The 15,358-nt window shown below is 34.6% G+C and overlaps 2 long non-coding RNA genes across 2 annotated transcripts in view; one reads left to right on the top strand and one right to left on the bottom strand.

Moving 5' to 3' along the window:
• Positions 1-15,358, top strand: part of LOC311435767 — a 105,137-nt gene that overhangs the window by 69,809 nt on the left and 19,970 nt on the right. The window lies entirely within an intron of this gene.
• On the bottom strand, positions 11,400-12,750 carry LOC311436409. The gene is made up of 2 exons (XR_014692823.1): positions 12,697-12,750; positions 11,400-12,325 (listed from the first exon to the last, which is right to left on the bottom strand). It is a non-coding gene; the product is annotated as an uncharacterized lncRNA (long non-coding RNA).

Here is a 15,358-nt window from a genome sequence, read left to right as displayed (position 1 = left end):
CAATGGACATCAAATGGATTTTTTGCTATTGGTTAATACTGCCCTTTTGGCTTTGATAAAGATTTATGCATCTGCATAGGTCATTGCTTTGCCATATAGTAAAAATGGTGTATAATTTATTCCTCAGCTCTTCCCCCTGTATTTACTTATATATTGAAGGATAGTGGTTACTTAAAACTACACAAGTAATGCCTAAGATTCAAACTAATATTCAGTATTAATGGTATTTCAATTATTTTTTTGTTTGTTTTCTTAAAGGGATCATCTAAAAATATTGTGAACAATGAAATAGAATAAGAAATAAAAATACATAAAATTATTTGAAAACATAAAAACACATGGGAGAATATCTATGTGCTTGAGGATAGTAGTTTTTCTAGGTTTATTTGAAAAATGTCAAATTAAGATTCTGTTTCTCTAGGCTGTTGCGCACTTATATTTAAAGGTCTAGTTAATACATCTGTTAATATGGTCAGTCTTCTGATTTTTTTTCATATTACTAGTGATTTCAACATCTCAATACTATATGTGTTCTGTCATTTATTTTGGTTTTATACCTTATGAGCAGAAAGGACTTTGCAACAGTTTACCCCAGCTTTATTAGGTGGATGCACAGTACTTCAAGGGGAGCAAATGTTGTTTCTTGTGCCTGGGATACCCCTGTACAGCTTGTTTTCTCTTCAGAGGCACAAACCATCCTTGTAAGTAAGGTAGGAACTTTATACATTGGTGCAAGATATGGTATTACTTTTAGAAGCTGAAAACTTCTGCAAGTAAACTTGTCTAACTGCCACATAATATCAAAAAAGAAGCAATTTTTCTTTCTCCTTCCTATCTTTGTTGACGGTGAAAATGTACAGAAGCTGCATGCTTTGACAGAAAACTCTAAATACCCCCACCTGGGCAAGGGTTTGGGCAAGAACTATAGGTAGCCAACACTTCTCAGTGTTACAGACTGACAAAACTGGGTGAAAACTAAAGTGTTAAGAAAACAACCTCTACACCAACAGAAGCAACTTTGAGATGTTTTGAGTTCCATGCCAATGTATGCAGGTGCAAAGGTTTTCTGTTTACATCCATCACCACCTTTTGGAAGCATAAACAGCCTTACTCCAAGCAGCATGGCACTGTGCTATATATTTGTTCTGTGACTCTGTATGTGCATTTGCTTACATGCTGACAGGCATACTTACATACATAATGTTACTTTAACAGCAAATGATCTTGCAAAGAAAACTCATGAACATGTACAGCAACTAACTGAAGATGAGATCATCTAATTATGCCAGTAGGAGCTGATATTTAACAAACTGATCATGATAGCAATCCCGTATTTCCAATAATAGTGCTGCTAGAGCATCCTGAGTATCCTTAGGACATCTGACTGCCTTCCTCAAGTAGTCTCACAAAGATGCTGTGGAAAAGAACAGAGAGACGGAATATGAGTGGTCTTGTTATAAAGGAGAAATTATCTTTTATATTTTTTTAAATACTGAATCTTCAGCAGTTTGGTATGTAATACTAAAGTATGAAACCACAAGGAGTATTGAAAGATAGCCTTGGTGCAGTGTCTTCAGGAATGCAAGTACATTTTTCTGATACGATTGAGGAATAGGCAGACTACTAAATTACCCGCAGGAGTATAGCAGTATGAACATTAACTCATGCCAGCTGCTGTCATTTTGGCGTACATGCTCCTACCTGATGGTGACTGAGAAACGCTCCCAGGCAACTTAAGTCCAGATAACAACAGAAAGCTAAAAATCCTTGCATTTATCATACAGATTGAGTGAAAGAAGTTCACACTGAAGCTTGTCTTTCACAGGCTAATTCATTTGCTTATATCCCTTCAATGTTTTTTAAATATTATGGCTATTTTAAGATATGAGCATGTCTTCACTGTAGTGAATACATTTGCGAAAGACAAAATTCAGATGCCTAAAGGCTATCTGAGTTTGACAGACAAATCATGGACCTGTATCTGTTTTGAGCAGAGATTAATTGCTGCTGACTTCATTTAATTTTTCAAAAATCACACTAACTTCACTCACAGCATCTGGAGATCACAAACAAAAAAATTTCAACAGCACTGTTTGACAGTTCATTAGATGTATTCCCAACTGTTGGGTTGACTTTATCAAGCTTGCAAAGTTTATTAATAGTTGCTGTGATACAAAGCAGAAGACTTCTGCCTAAAGAACTTTTCAAAATTCAGCCACATAACAAACATTTCAGCTAGAAGTTCAAGAAGTCTTCATAAATTCCTGAATGGGGTGATAAGAGGCCATGTTTCTGGCCTATAAATTGTTTTTATTACTGGTTCTATTGCTTGTAGTGTGTGTGTGTGAGTATGTGTGAATGTCTTAATTTAGCCTCACTATTTGGAAGATTCATGCAGAAAATATAAAACAATCACAGAATATCCCAAGCTGGAAGCAACCAACTTCATCAAGTCCAACTCCTGGCTACACACAAGACCACCCAAAAATCAAACCATATTTCTGTGAGTGTTGTCCAAATTCTTCTTGAACTCCAGCAGGCTTGGGACCATGACTACTTCTCTGCAAAGCTTGTTCCAGTGCCCAACCACCCTCTCAGTGAAGAACGTTTTGCTAATAACTAATCTGAACCTCCTTTGATGACACTCTGTGCCATTCCCTCTGGTCCTGTCACTGTGCCCAGAGGGCAGAGCTCAGCACCTGCCCTTCTGCTCCCCTCGTTAGGAAGTTGCAAGCTGCAAAAAGGCCTCCCCTCAGCCTCTTCTACTCGGGGCTGAACAAACCAAGGTACTTCAGCTGCTCCTCATATGTCTTGTCCTCTAGACATTTCACCACATTTGTAGACCCTTTGGACACTCTCTAATACTTCTATGGCTTTCTTATGCTATGACATCCAAAACTGCACACAGTAGTCAAGGTGAGGCAGCACCACCACAGAGCAGAGCATCATTTCCCTCAACCAGCCTGATGCAACCCAGGATACAGTTGGCCCTTTTGGCTGCCAAGGCATACTGCTCACTCATATACAACATGCCATCAATTAAAACTCCCAGAACCCCCAGATCCCTTTCTGCAGGGCTGCTCTCCAGACTTTCACACCCCTCCCCCCAATGTATGTACTTTTATCCCCTCAATGTATGTACTCAGAGTACAAAAAGTACCTTTTTTTTTTTTTTTTTTAAACTTTACACCAAAAAGAGTACAAAAGAGGCTCTGAGGGAAGACTGTCCAAAATATTTCTGCTGAACAGAAAGGGAATAAAGCAACTTCTTGTTTTCATGGTCTTATATTTGAAAACAACTGATTTAAGTGATTATATCTGAAGATATAATCTGATGTTAAGATCTGGAGAGAAAATCCATCAAGTTTTTTACCTTCCTTTTTTTTTTTTTTTATTCCCTTCTAAGGACACTTAAATTATTTTAAATAGAAATTTGTTTTAAACAAAAATGGCACGCCAATTAGGTTTTGAGAAAATAATATAATAGCATTAGCATGTGGGTGAAAATTTATTAGAGTAATTGTAGTTTAACATGAGACACAGTGTGTTTATATTAGTGATTGCCAAAACTGGTTGAAAAATAATAGAATTATCTCAAAACACCCTCCCCTCCTTTTTTTCTCCCCATTATTTTTCAAAGCCTATTTAATTTTTTTAATTTTGGACAAATTTTGAATGCTGCAGACTTCCTGCAAAAGGACAGAGCTTTTGGTTTACAGAGACTAGCCCTTAGCTCAAGTCTTTCAAGTTGAAAGGTATTGAGTTTGGGAGAGTATCAAGGGAAATAACAGTATATATTTGAGCTGTTCTTATATTTGTTAAGCACTAACATAAGTTTATCATGAGCATCATCTAGCACAGATATTTTATATTCCTGTGAATGACTGTCAGAGCAAGCAATAGGAGATGGGAAAAAATGTTCAGAAAAATAAAACCTAGAGTAATTACTATGAAGAAAATAAGGAGAGAAGAAAGTGACAATGAAATGTGTTAGCGAGTTGGATATTGAGGGGAAAATTCGTAAGCATGAATGGAAGAATTCATTGTACTCTTGAAGGAAGGATAGTTAATCATAAAGAGATAGATTTCATAGCAGCAATATTGGGAAGAAGTGGTATATTCTCTCCAATATTCCCTGATGGAAATTGTGATGTTTCCTGACAGGAAATTGTGGTAAGGAAAAGCAAAATGAGTAAAGCTTATTCAGCAAGGAGATCATGAGAATGTGCAAGCATGGAACAGTTCAGATCAAGGACTTTGTCTTTTGATCTGATCGCAGCCTTAAGAGGCCACTAAAGAGTTATGTGAGAATGAAGGGACAAATAATGAATACTTGGAATTGTAGTCTTGCTCTGTTCTGATATTTTCAGTATCCTTTCATACCAAAATAAATAAATAAATAAATAATTTACAGATTTCTTCACTCCTGTCCTAAAGCCATTATGATTTGGCTTAGGAAAAGTAGAAAATAAGTTAATCATAATATATTACCATCAAAATCTCATTGCTCTTGCAACATTTCTTCACCCAGTGCGATTAATAACATACGGTGTCTATTTCTCTCCAAAAGTATTAAAACTGAAGGAAGTAAAATCAATTCCTTTTTCCAGTATCCCAATTTCTGTAAGGAACGATAAAAATTTAGACTTAATAAGAACCCAAAGCATGGTGATTAAAAAACATTTTATTTTTCTAAGCAGTCCCTGGAGAGACAGAAGGTAGTAACACGTGTAAGGTTCTGGCACTGCAAGTGCTGTAGTTTTTCTGTGGATAAGATTCTTTCTCCAGGGCTTTCACATTGGTACGTTTCATAAGGAATTCAAATCTTATAATGGAAGTGTAATTTGCCTATAATGTGTTAGTCATATTATCTAAAACAATTTAATACCTTCCATAGTATTATGCCTTAGCATTGTTAACACTGGTGCATGTGACTATTTGTTGAATGATGCTACAATGGTCCTTTGTTAACATGTTTCTTAAATTCCTCTCAGTGATTACCTTAACTCACTAATAGGAGTTGTCAAAGAGTTTAGCTATTATACAGCTGTCTTTTTTTTTTTTTTTCTGATACTGAAACTTACACATGGAAGGTTGGTGTGAGTCAAATCTTTCTATTTTTTCTTTGGGTGCTATCATGATAAAATTATCTTTGGCACTTATATAGGCTATATATAGTAATGTATTTTGGGTTTTATTGATTATGAGAATTCGGTCTGTATGTGACTTTACTTTCACTTCTTTATTTTCAGTTTTTCTGTGCGTTTTGATGCTTCCAAAGTTCTTCAAATTGCACAGTCCACTTCTAGATTTTTCAAAAAATCTTGTTATTTGCTATGTATGAAGTTACTATCAAAAGTCACTGAAAATATCTTGTAATCCCTTATAAGAGCATATTTCATATTTCAGATGACTAGATACATGAAGCATGCAACAAACTATCTACTGATCATTTGGTTATGAATGAGATTACAGTATCAATCCCAATCTAAGGACTTGTCATATATTCCAGTTTTCGTGTTGCTAGATTTGTATATTATGATTTGCTAGCAACTCTACAAATGTGCAAGAGTCACTCACTGTGCCTCCTTGATATCTTTATAGTACTGAGGCAACTTGTTTTCCTTTATGAGGTGTTGTCCTTGATGAGCTTGTGACAGAATTCTCTTGGCACCTGTCTGACATGCCTCTACACTTTGTGTTAATTACAATGAAAGGTCTATTGAGCCTTTCAGGGCACCTGTGTATAGAATATAGACACTGTGTTTGAAAAGTTGAATATTTCTGATCTTGCCATTTAACCATAAATGGTGTGCTTAATTGTTCCAATGTTCTTTTATCATTCAGTAACCTTGCACATTGGACTAGCTGCTGCAGTAATTATTACTATTGTTCAATATCATCATTAATATTATCATTTAACATTATTGTTTATTATTATTATTAAAATATATTATTTTCCAGGTGCATCACTTACTAAGAAAATTGGGCGGGGGGGAGGGGAGGAGAAGGAAGGTGGGAAAGGAGATCTCTGTTTTCTAAGGTTTTGAAACAAGAAAAATCAAGCAAATTCACACAAGAAAATCAATTTGTATACCTTAACAGAATAGAAAATTACTCAGAGACAGGAAAAAATCATCATCCCTTGTTCAAACCCCACTAACACAGAACAGTAAAATTTGAGTGAACAGTCAACAACTTGGTGGACAGTCCCAACTGTTCTTTGTTTTGCTATATGTACAAGGCAGGCACATATTTTTTTGTCATTTTTCTGTGGAAGTAAATTTATAGTTTGCATTGTAGGTCAGGCTCAAGAATGCACTTGAAGTGAAAGTACTTACTTTGATTCATGTTGTAGTGCAGTTTTGAAACATGCAGACTAGATTTGGTGGATCTGAAGAATTCCCCTCAAAATATGGATGATATGGATATCGAGACTGTAAGCACCAATTGTTTCACCCTACAAATCCATTCTGATGTCTCCATACTACTTCTTTAACTAGGTACAACCTGGGTTTTGAGTTTTTTCATTAGAAGAAAAATATGATTTCTCCGTGCTCAGAACTGAAAGATGTGAGAAACATATCCTCGTTCTTTACCTAGTTTTCTTCTTATCTAAATGAAATGCCTTATCTAAATGAAAATGTGATGCTTTAAATAAGAAGATGCAACTGTTGTGAGTATTGGGGTGGGGGTGGGGGAGAAAATTAGAAAGCTTAGCAGAGATACAAGAAATTGCAACACTATTTCTGAATACAAATTGATGATGGCTACCATTAATTTCTGTTAAATCTTAGATTTCCTTTACAGCAAAAAACCATTTAGAGATGGAGTGACACTTAAATTGATTCAAAATTCAACTTCAACTTCAACTTCAATTCAAAGTTTAAAAATGAATTCTACCTGCTGTATACATAGGCCCACCGTCATCTTTGCACAGAACTTCAGAAACTGGCAGATGTATCTAATTCCTCTTACTTCAAGTGATGGTTCTTCTTTTCTTGCTATAACTTATTTTAAGCTCTTGTTTGAGATTTTCATCTTAGATCTTCTGCAGCTTTGTCTCCTAATATGACAGGGTTTTGACAGTTACCAATTACATACTCACATAAGCAATGAGTCAGATGATCAACTGTCCCACCATATTTTAGAAAGAACTTTTAAACAAAGGGATCCTTTGTCACTTCTGAAAACACCAGCCAGGTTTCCTGATCTTTACAACAGTATCTTTAGTTCCTGAGGAATAATCAGTCCTCTTTAGAATGGATTTATGTCTGAATGGTAGTCAGTATCATAAAGTTGGAAAATAAAAAAAAAAAAAATGCAAAAATAAAGTAGACAAACTAAAATTAGTAAGTTAAAATATTGAAACAGAGCCAAATTCTTCTCATAAGACTAAAATATGTATGCCTGCAATGAAGTCTTAAAAAATTCAATCTATGGTATCATCAGTTGCACAAATTTGTCCTTGAGAAATAATGAAACATATCTTCAAGCTAAATGCCATGTACAGGATATTATCAGACATTGCTAATACTAATTGCATTTGGAAGCTTGAATTAAATTACCTAAGAAGATATGATATAAAAATCATCACAATACTGTAGTAATGTACTATTTCCTTTTCTATGAAAGTATTATCACCCTTCTAGGAATGATATATTAATCAATTCTTAAAGCTAGATTAATTTTAAAAAGACATGATACGACATTCCTTCTTGCCCATACTGCTATTCCCTCTTAAATACGAGGGCTCTGTTGTTTCCACTGGAAGCTGCTGTGAAGATGTTTTCAAAACTTATTACTTGGACCATTTTATTAGTGTGTGAACACTTTGCCACTGACTTACTCCTTTATCATATTGAGCTTAAAACTTCTCAACTTCACTCTCAATGATTCTCGTAGTTATCTCACCTACTTCCTCTCATTCAGCTTGGGAAGACTGGCTATTGTTTCTGACTGATGTGAGACCATCTCTCAAGCGCCTCACAGATTTTCAAAGCCGTTTTACGTTTCCTCATGCTGACTCTTCTACAGAGATGCAGTATATAATTAAGTGCAAACTTTTACCTCTTTCTACATTGCCAAATCCCCAAAATACGATATCTTTAACAAATCTGACAGCTGTGAATCTTCGACTAATCATATAAATAATACTCCTAATGTTTCCCCTTGCTCTTGCAAGTTTATTCTTATCAAACCTTTTGTTCAAAACATAACTTCTTCAGGCAGGAACCATCATATTTGCCAGTGTCTGCACAGTTGGAGTTGTCTTGAACTCACACAAGGACCAGCAAATGCCAAAGAATTAACAAACTGTAGAATAACCCTTGTAAAGAGCAAATATTCTGTAGTGACCAAAGCAGGGCCAAGTTGAAAAAGCAGGTTTGAATGTAAGGAAAATTCCCCAGCATTATTATCTCTTAAAGAAAGTTGTAAATATCCAGCACTTTAGAGGCCAACTCTATCAGCAGCACTGACATTAAAATGTTCCAAACAATAGATTTTAGAATATAAAAAAATCTCCTGTACCAACTAAGATTCAAACTCAGTAGAAATAACCCCTCTCATGAAAATAATGGCAATGTATTTTGTGCTCTGACTTATGTTGTTAGAACAGTAGACTGCATTCAGAAAGGAAGCATTTATCAAGCAATCTTTTTTCCAGTGATGGAGGTTTACATCCAAAAGTAGATCCTGACAAACTACAAGTACTTGATTAGAAAGGAGGAACAGGACAGGAGATCTTCGGTTAGAAAACATTATAGATTAATTGTATTGCTGAAAATATTGATTTATCTTAGTTTATTACAACTGCATACTATATGGTGGATAGTTGCATCTATATGGTAAAGTAGCAATGTAGTTTCTATTAATAATAATAATAATAATAATAATAATAATAATAAATTTAATAATAATAATAATAATAAAATAATAATAATAATTTTAATTTTTATTATTTTTTTCTCCTAGCATTTTGAATGAACAGTAAAAATAAAGAATAAATATGTAATACAATTTTTTTAATTTTTATTTTTTAACAGAATGATGTTTTGTTGAGTTAACATCTCTTGTTTGTGCAAGGCATTGGCAGGGTAAGTAATGACAGTTGCTCAGAGAATCTTTTCAATATTAAATTACTAATCTGATTCTTTGACACAGTACATAGCAGGCACAGATTCTTTATATTTGACAAAGCATAGAGCTTTTGATACAGCAACTAATTAAGGATTCAGAAGCAAGTTAAAAAATGAATGATGGAACTCTCTAAGATCTTTACAGTACTAAGTGAAAAATCACTTTCAGATAAGTACAACGTGTTTCACATAAAAAAATAATAAATAATGTACTTTCATTTAAAACTGTGTTTAGATGCTCCCCAGTTACAGATATGCTCAATCACATACTTAAATGCTTTTCTAAAGCTGAATCCAAATGACTCCCATGCTGTCATGCTGTGGAAAACCCCTTCAGGAGCAGGAGTACAGACTCCCAAAATCACATTAAACACCAGATGAAAGGTACTATTTTATTAGAACAAACACTCTTTTTTTTTTTTTTTTTTTTTTTTCTTGGAGACAGTGTTAAGTTGCTTTTATGTCAGATTCTTTAAGATTTATTTCAAGCAGAGTTGGCTGGTAGTTTACCATTCCCTGTATATTGACATTCCAATATCAAAAAGAGAGAAAAAGTTGCTAGGTAACAGCAATATATTTACTAGAACTCTACAAGAACTGGGAACACTGCACAAAATTTCCTATTTCCTCCTCTGCTTGTAATCAGCGTTTGCAGATAAGCAAAGTTTGAAAATGTAGAAAGTTACATGTGATATAAATTTTCTAATGACATTTATTCAGGAAAATAAGTGGAAAATTGTATACATTTCTAAAAAGGGAGGTACAGATGCCAGAAGCTGGTTAGGTGTGTAACATGTAACACAGGAGTTAGTGATAAGGCAGCCTAGTGACAGGGGCAAGTGATCAGCCTGGAAGCCTGTTTGATTATGGAGCAAGACAGCTTGAGAGCCTGTACATGGAAAGAGTGGTAGTGACTTTGAAGTTAGCTATGTTAGAAATTTGTGATGCCAGTGAATTTGTGATGCCAGCTTCCCGAGACAAGTTGTCCTAGGACTCATAAGTACTCCTTTCAAAAACTGTGGAAAATCACATTTTCTGTAGAAAGGAAGCATTAATATTTTGCAGTTCAAATCATAAAGAACATTTTCAAATGTTTTCCTTAAAAAAGAATAAAATTGGTTGGTTTTAGGTCAGTCTAATTTTTCATGTTAAAAGACAGAAAGGTCTTGGAACAATGGAATCAGTTCCTAACTTATTAATTTGTAAGATAGCTTAGGATCACCTGTGATACTGTCAAAAGACAAGATCAGTAGCCTATTAAGTGATTTCTGTGATTAATTAAGGAAAAATACATTACTAATCTTATCAAACTCAGAGGAGAGTTCATTTTAGCTTTTTCTTGAGTCTGAAAGAGTGTCTAATGTTTTTTCTGAAGGGAAAAGGATAAAATATGAAATGAAATGTCTGAAGAATGCTTTGTGTAGCACTAGTTCAATGTGTTTATGGAAATTTCTGTGACTTATTTGCCTCCAAATATAACAATTATCAAACTGAAAAGAGGCAAAACAAATGTAAATACATACTCCTTTTAAGTAAGCATACAGAGGACTAGACAGGAACAATTTACAGAAAAGAACACTGTTTGCCTTTTTTATTGCTTGCAAAAATGCCAAGAGAGTTTCAAAGTAATAGCATTTACTAGGAAACGGGAAAGAGAGATGGAAAGAGAGAGAGAATAGGAAACAAAATAAATGTATTGCCTCAAAAAGGTCCAATTTAAAAAGTCTTCACCTTTTCATCCTGATACATGAGACTTCTGTAAGCTTTAGCACTATGAACTTGGGATTATTTACGTATTTGTTTATTTACAAGAGCTAGGGTGTTTTTGAGCTTTTAAAAGTTGTATGAAAAGCTGAAAAGTTTGTTGCAGTTGTTAGTGTTTTGTTGTTGTTGTTGTTAAAATGGCTTTCACTTTTCACATCCAGCAAAGATATACCTTACCATGTATATATTTCAGGTTATTTTTCATGGAGATATCTGCAATGTTGAATTATTTATTTTTTGTCATGTCTCAGTGTTCTCTTTGCTACTTCTTAGACAAAAATTTAATTCTTCGTTCAAATGTTCATTCTTGTATATGAAGTGATATTAAGAGGATTGCTACATTTAGATAGCCTGGAGAGAGAAAAAAAAAAAATAATAATAATAAAAAAAAATAGAGAGAGAGAGAGAGAGAGAGAAAGAGAAAGAAATTCAAAATTCAAAAAATGAATTCCATTCAAGACATTTTTGTTTACTAAAAAATACTTTAGGTTCCCCTTTAAAAATTCCAATACATTTATTATCGTGGTTTACAAGTTGTGGATTTTGGAGGAACTGGAGTTTCAATAGATAGCAAAAAACATTTCTTATGATGTTGACAACAAATACTGAGCTTTCTTACCTGAAAAATATAAAACTTTCTGAGATTTACCTTGCTTTCAACACAGAAGTAGCTTGTGTTTACTGAAAAAAAGAGTCTAAATAAATTATTGTGATATGTGCTGGCAAGGAAACGGCAGGAGTAATACAGACGTTCCACTTGGGACTATAAAATATCCTTCAAGCAGCAAGCAGACCTTTGGCTCAGATTTCTAAACCTGTTTGAATGTTTCCCATATCTAGTATCTATACCGGCTAATTGTCCAGATATTGTCCAGAGCTTCAGCCACCTTGCTGTGTACTTCCCACCCCTCCATATGAGGAGAGGCTGCAGGCCCCAATCTCTTCCCATGACAGTCACCATTCAGCTCCCTGTCCACAGCTCACATTCTTATATCACCTCCTCCTCCTGTCCTCAGCGTTTCATCCCTCTCATGTCTGGGATCCTGAGCACAGACAGGTTCCTTATTCCCCAAGACCAAAGGAACCTATGATACACACAGCCCAGTTTGCCTTGTGGCAGCAAGCAGCTGCAGCAAGCAAGACTCAAAGCCAGGAGCTGTGGCCACACCTCACGTCCTTTGATCTCCCTGGCTTTCTGTGGTCTCCTCTACCAGATGGAGCTTGTTGGTAGGTCTCACAATCTGCCTGCCAGCTGCACCTGGTGCTTTAAGGCAGCATGTGGAGTAGATGCTGCCGTGCTGCAGTGCAGATGCAGAAGAGGGTCTGCCAGCTGGGCCTTCCCGTTGAGGAGCCTGGAAGAGCCCGTTTCGTGGGCTGCAGCTTTGAACTCCCATCTCACTGCTGCCTCCCACATCTGGAGCCTGAGGTGAAGGAAGATGAAAGCAGGCAGGAGAGTGTTGAGGCTTGTGAGGCACGCTGGGAATGCTCCCAGTCTGTGAGGAAGGCTCAGGACTTGGCCATCCCCCAATCTAGATTATTACAGCTCATGGTTAGAGGAGATATTCCTTGAGCGTGTACATTGCACATTACCAGGCATGCATTTGATGTATGTTGGAGTGTTTGCACATAAACAGAATGTTGCTAATTGGTGCTTGCATTAAGTATTACAGGCAGTGATAATATTTAAGTATAAAGCCAGTATTGATCTGAGCATTTTTCAGATACTAATTATGCTCAAACACTGTAAAATCCAAATGCATTCAATATTTCCAAAACTTACTCTGTAATTTACCTGTTGTATGTTCCCATTGACTTCAACAAGGTTTGGATCAAGCCTTTAATAAAGAGAAAGAAAAAAGAAGGGAAATTTCCAAGAAAAAACGCCTTGCAATTCTGCTAGGGTTTGTAGTAAATCCATTGAAAGAAAGGGCGTCAGTGTAAAATGCACCACCTGTCTCGTTATGCTGAAGACTTGACTGCTCTCTCCATCTCAGGCAAGCTTATAAGCATGACCATTAAGCTCATTGTATTCAGCAAAATTTAAGCACTTGATGAACCGGATTTTCTAAGCAAGGATGAATTTCTGAAGGAAACCTTCAGGCACCCATTGTACTTTAGAATTAAAGCATAAATTATAAAGTGTGCTTTTTCCTTTTTTTCTGACTTGTAAATTTTATTGTCTTTATGGGCTGTGATGTTGTAATGTTCGCTGAATATTAGTGGTAGAGGAAGCATAGAAAACAGTTTTTGCAAATATATTATTGTGTAAAACGTAGTCTCCCTGGTCTTTTTAGAATAACAAACAACTATATATAATTAATAGTAATTTTGATAGAAGAAGTGACATTATCACCATACTCATAAATACCCACAAGGCAAGGAGTGTACCGGAGGGAGATAACTTTCTTTCAATGGTGTGATAAAATGTTCTCATCACAGACAGTATTTATTGCCTTTGTCTCTTGAGAGATGATTAAAACAGGAGAAGAGCAAACAAGCAGACACAAAGCATCCCTGCTGTGCTCGTTTCATAAGCTTGCTTCCATTAGTTTAAAATACAGTGTATTAATACAGGATCCAAGAATGATTATTTTTCCAAGTTTTGTTTTCTTATTGTTTGTTGTTGCTGTTCTGGAGCAAGATGATTAAAGAAACAAACAAAAACTTAATCTCTTTTAGAAAGCCCTAAACTACGATCACTCACAATAAGCTACCTACAACCTCTTCAATTATAACATGGTGCCTTTTGGCCCGCTTTCATGCCCCATTATTTGTGAGTGCAAACAAATTCGCTTTTCTTAAAAGCTAATCCAGCAGAAACTATAAATAAATAAATAAAATTACAATAAAATATTTTATAAATTATTTAGTTAGTTTGTTATTAAAAAAAAAAAAAAAAGAAAACAAACAACAACACACAAAAAAAACCACTAGGTATGGTCCTTTATAAAGTGAACAACCTTTTTTGATATATTCGTAGTTTTTAGAAGGGCAGGTGACATTTCTTGCTACACTGACTTCAGTTTATAATCCCTTTTTGGCAAACCAAAGAGAATTAAAATTTGAACAATTTACACAGTTAGGCACTCTGCTAGGATGAAACACTGTGGATAGATTCCACAGTGTCTGGCCTCTCAGCACAGACACCACCACATCAATAAACCTGGTTTCTGAAAAACACAAAATTTACTTGTGTTCTCATAGTATCAGTATTTCTATTTTTGTATTGTATATTATTAGGTCTAGGTCTCTCTCTATTTATTTTTTTTTGCTTTTCAGCAAAGATTCATTTGTCCCAAGGTTTGACACAAGACAACTACAGCTTGCTGTTTCTCCATACTGTAAAATATGTTGCAACACACGTACAATGACAATGATACACATGCCATGATTCACGATATCTTTCAATTTAAATATCAAATTGAAACTTTTTTTGTTTTTTAAAGTAGACCTTTCAATCTATGAACAAGCAAGGTAGTAGGGGTGCAAATCATGATTAAAATAAATAAATAAATAAATAAAATAAAATAAAATAAAATAAAATAAAATAAAATAAAATAAAATAAATAAAATAAAATAATAAAAATAAAATAAATTCCCTATGTATATTTTGTGGAAAATGAATAGTCCTGTAAATAATTAATGGTAGCTTAATTCTGACTGAGCTAACATCTGCTCTATTTTAGGTGAAAGAAAGTAATGTAGATGATTTATGTTCTTTGTTGTGCCTTTTCATTTTTAATTACTGAGATCTTTCATATTAGTCTTACTTTTCCCTTAGTTGTAGCAACACTTACAGTATTCACCCCTCTAATTATTTGATAAAAATATATTATAAATTTATGCAACAGATTCAATTTTTTCATTAGTGTTTTCTTTCCCTCTATGATTGACATTAACTTAAAATATCAATGCTATTTTATTATAAAATCATTAGTTTGTGTGCCTTAAGAAGAAAATTTATGAATCTATCAAATTTTATCTAAATGAACAAGAAATTTTGTTACCTGAGGAAACAATTAAGACTTCACTTCAAACATTAATATGTCAGTAATTCAAAATAATTGTTTTTAGTGGACCTGCTGTTTTTTGTTTTTAGTGTCCTTATGCATGGAATATCTGTGCAACAAAGTTCACTTATGAAAAATCTTAGCTCATAATGTGTGTTGATCAGTATGTAGCCATACAACATCATCATCTAATAACCTATTGTGAATGACTGGGATGTTGCAAATCTACAAAGTGAAAATAAGTCAGGAAATGATGTCAGAAAATGGCCATAAAATGGAAAAGCCATTAAATTGAAAATCATAATACTTATGATTAGAAATGTATCTAGACTATGGACTCTAATTTTTAGTTAAGTTTTGGTTTACACTTAGGTTTTGAACCCTATATGCAAGCTTCAAGGACCTTGGATTCTGGAGTTTGGTTCATTTTTTTATTTTTTAATT

This window comes from Aythya ferina, assembly GCF_964211825.1.
Source record: "Aythya ferina genome assembly, chromosome: 4".
Classification (NCBI taxonomy): Eukaryota; Metazoa; Chordata; class Aves; order Anseriformes; family Anatidae; genus Aythya; species Aythya ferina.
This window is presented reverse-complemented; position numbering and strand designations above follow the sequence as displayed.